General features: G+C 39.0%; 1 protein-coding gene across 2 annotated transcripts in view; it reads left to right on the top strand.

Annotated features, from left to right (window-relative positions):
• Positions 1-4,467, top strand: part of LOC138158478 (RIMS-binding protein 2-like) — a 490,854-nt gene that overhangs the window by 288,401 nt on the left and 197,986 nt on the right. The window lies entirely within an intron of this gene.

Below are 4,467 nucleotides of genomic sequence, written 5' to 3'. Positions count from 1 at the left end.
ACACACACACACACCGTTATCATTATTCACATAAGTACAGTAACCCTGGTTCTACCTTCTTATCATCTTCATCATCATCTCTCCTGATGAATGGAGGGAGAATATGAAGTCAGAGCAAAGTCCACATTGTGTTCAATCTCCCTTAACAACAGAGGCTAGTTTTATTTTATTTTATTTTATTTTTTGCTTTTTGGAGGGCAGTTGGGGTTAAGTGACTTGCCCAAGGTCAAATGGCTAGTTTTTGTGTTCAATGTCTGAGGCCGGATTTGAACTCAGGCCCTCCTGACTCCAGGATGGGTGCTCTATTCACTGTGCCACCTAGCTGCCCCAAGGCTAGTTTTATAATCGGCTATAATAGGCAAGTATGTTACAGGGGAAAGAATGCTGGGCTTGGAGTCAAGGAAGGTATGGCTTTGTCTCTCATCTCTGACTAGCTGTGTGACCCTAAGCCACAACCTCTCTGTGCTCCAATTTCCACGTTTACAGAATGGAGATCATAATACCTTGCCAGGTTCAAAGGAGGTTGCGCATGTAAAGCCCTTTGTAAACATTAAGACAATAATTATATTAATAATAACAATAATAATCACTAGTATTTGGATCACATTTTAAGGTTTGCAAAGTATTTTACAAATGTTATTTCATTTTTATCCTTACAAGCAACCTGGGAGGTAGATGCTATTATTATCCCCATTTTACAGATGAGGAAACTGATGCAGACAAAAGTTAAATGATTTGCCTGGCATCATACAGCTAGTGTCTGAGGTTTAGTATGAACTCAAATGATCCTGCCTCCAGGTCCAGCTCTCTATTCACTGAACCACCTCATTGCCTTTATGTAAACGTTAACTCTTACTGTTAGTCCCTGCTTACCTGTATTTCTGAGCTGACTGCCAAGCATCCTAGGAAACACAATACATAGAGCCCTGGACCTGGAGTCATAAAGACCTGAGTTCAAATGCAGTTTGAAATACTTAGAAGCTGTGAGACCCTGAGCAAGTCACTTTATCTTTGTCCGCCTCAGTTTCTCATCTCTAAAAGTGAATAATGGGGTGGCTAGGTGGCGCAGTGAATAGAATGCTGGCCCTGGAGTCAGGAGAACCTGAGTTCGAATGTGGCCTCAGACACTTAACACAAACACTAAGCCATGTGACCTTGGGCAAGTCACTTAATCCCAATTGCCCTCCAAAAAGCAAAAAATTAATTAATAAAATAAATTTAAAAAAAAATTCCTTTAAAAAGTGAATAATAGCATTTACCTCTCACAGCTGTTATAAAGATCAAATGAGGAAATGTTTGTAAAGTGTTTTGCAACTTTCAAGTGCTATATAATTGTTAGCTATCATCACCATCATCACCATCCTTGTCATTGTCATCAGCATTATGGTGGTGGCACCGTGGTCAAATATCTCACACTCCTTGGAAATAAGAGGAAAGAAGGCTGGTCTTGTCAGGCTTTCAAGGAGAAATGAGTTGAAGGAATCCAAAGCTTTGTCAAGACAGGAGTCCCTTGCCTGGATGGAGCTGGTGTACAGCTGAGCTTGAAGATTGACGGTCCAAGAGTGAGTCATTCCGTAGCTTTGCTCACCAGCTAGCCCTTATTTCTGTGAATGGAAAACATGTCTAAAGCAGCTAGTGTCTCACTGAAAACTGGTGGGGGATGAAAGCTAGCTTCAAGTATTGGAAAAACTATCTCGTCCAAGATGCTCAGTTTCATTATGGTTGGTCCCAGAGGGCAGCATTAAGAGTAGCATAGCATGAGGGGATGTTGCAAATTAGACTTGATGTCTGGGAAAACTTCCTAGCATACTGGAGGGTGATGGGTTACTCCCTCATTGGAGGTCTTCAGGCCTATAGCATAAGAGGTGCTGTAGAGGGGATTCCTGTCCAGGTGTGAGTTGGAGGTCATTTCCAGCTCTGAGATTCAGTCATTCTGATTCATTCGAGAAAAGGAATTATTGTCACCAGTAGCTGTCAAAAAGAGGAGATATATGGGAAGAATTCTCACCTGGAATCCATGTGTTTTCCTGGCATGGAACAAATTTGAGCAAAAAAGAGCTAGATTGTAGGAGCTTTCTAAGTGAAGGGGATGGATGAATAGTCAAGGGAAAGAAGGGCCAGCTAAGACTTAGCAGAGTGAAATGAGCACTAAACCAGGAGTCAGGAGACACAGATTCTAGTTTCCGTTTGGCCATTTGTTTGCTGTTTGACCCTAAGTAAGTAACTTTACTACTCTGGGCTTGGTTACCTTAACTGTAAAATGAGAAAGCAATGATAATAGTAATTAACAATATTAATATTAATAGTATTTATAGAGTACTTTAAGATTTGCAAAATACTGCATATATGTTATCTCATTTTGTTACATAGTTTTCCTGTATAAGGAATTCAAGGAGTGGTTGAACTAGCTGGTCTTTGAAGCCTTTTTCAACCCTTAATCTTGGTTGCTCTGTGATACCTAAGGCCCCTTTCCTTTCAAATCTTTTATTTTTATAGCATATATATTTCCTACTATAGCCGTCTCTCCACTCCCAATAGAGCTATCCTTTATAATGAAGAATAAGAAAGATGAAAGAAACAGAAATCAGTTAGCAAAACTATTCTACATATTGAAAAGTTTGAAACCGGAAGCAGTGTCCCATAGTCCCTCACTTCTACAAAGGACGTTTCCTTCTCATGTCCCTCTTTGGGACCAAACTCAACTGTGGACATTTCGTAGCATTCAGTTTCAATTGTTTTGTTATTATACTTGACATTTATGTTGTTTTACTCATTGTGTGTGATGGTTTTTGTTGCTGTTCTGCTTTTCTCAACTCTGCCTCAGTTCAGGTCTTCCCATATTTGTCTTTATTATTCATATTCATCTTTTCCTACAACACAGTAATATTCTATTATACTTATGGGCCATAATTTGTTTAGTTATTCACCAATCAATGGGTATCTATTTGTTTCTAATTCTCTGCTATTGAAAAAGTGATAGATAACTATAAATATTTTGGAGTATTTGGAGCATTTCTCAGATTAGCTAAGGGAGCTGAAGAAGAAATTGGACATTGGAATCAATCAGTAAGATACATTGAACACCTACTATGTGCTAGGCATCATGCAGTAGTAGATAGCTGACCATGAAGCCAGGAAAACCTGGGTTCAAATCCCATTTATGACATGTGACCCTTGGCAAATTACTTTTTTTTGTGGTCTAGGTGACACTCTAATGTTATATATGGTAGAGAAGGGACTTAGCTGCATTTGTAGAAAATCACACCCACCCCACCCTGCCACATGGGAGTTCCCTATGCTAGTAAAATCATAGACCTTGTTCCTGTCTCCTATCTGTGTGTGCTAGGTGCTGGGGATACAAAACAAAAATAAAAACAATCCCTGACTTTAAGGAGCTTACATTCTATGGGGGAGACAGCATGCATATATAACTATATGCATAATACATGCATAATAAATATAAGGACATTTGGGGAGGGGATGACAATGGGGAGATGCATGATGTCCAGCCTCAGCTTCTTAGAGAAAGTAATTTGACTTCATGTGGTATTTATGAAAATTCATACTGTTTGTTGAAACTGCATCCATCTTCTCCATAATGTTCCTTAGCAAACTCTGAGTGCTCCTAGCTTCTCACCTTATGTTGGCTCCATTATATTAACAAGACTGGGTTATCATAGTGTGGTTTTCAATTCTTCAGCCATAATGCTGTTCTGGTCCTTAGCAAGCTAGAAGCTTTTATCTCTGCTTCTCTGCTATGTCTCAGTTTTTTTTTTTTTTTTGATAACAACTGGAGAGTAGACAGATTATTTTTAGTGGCTGCTTTCATACAATTGCCTTTGCTAAAAATAAGGAAAATGAATTTCGACAGGAGAGGTCACTGGTATGCTCAATGGCACACTTGTTCATCAATTACTCATTTACTTTGGGGTCTGACCCAGGAGAAAAAGCCTGAAAGTCTCTGTTGAAGAGTTTTGAACAGTGCAGGACAATGTATATCTCTTTTTGCCTTTATCTCTTTCAAGGGGAAATGTGGGTCTGGCCACGAATCATGCTGGAATGTAGAAAAACGAGGGTCACAGGCACAGTTTTCCTAGAAGCTCATAGAATAAGTTGTTGCTGTTGTTAATATCTTCTATTTTTATATTTTCTTCATTTATATTTATTTAACTTTCCATTACTTCTGTCCCAATGAGTCATCCCAGGTAACCAGGAATAGGAAAGAGGTATTGGAGGGAGGCATAACTAACAAGTATGTTCAGTGAATCTAGCAAGTTAAGTCAACACCACTAATTATGCATTTACTATGTTCCAGGCACTACGCTAATTGTAGTACATTACATAATGGAACATTATGCAATATTCTACACTCTGTCCCCCACTTCTGCAAAGAAGGGAGTTGAATGTTTTCAACTTTTCTTTGCGACAAAGCTTACAGTGTTAGTTACAGTATTCAGTTGTGTTATT

The sequence above is a fragment of the Petaurus breviceps genome, unplaced genomic scaffold (assembly GCF_028583685.1).
Source record: "Petaurus breviceps papuanus isolate PSGF00001 unplaced genomic scaffold, PetGlider_PUasm1.0 101, whole genome shotgun sequence".
NCBI lineage: Eukaryota > Metazoa > Chordata > Mammalia > Diprotodontia > Petauridae > Petaurus > Petaurus breviceps.
This window is presented reverse-complemented; position numbering and strand designations above follow the sequence as displayed.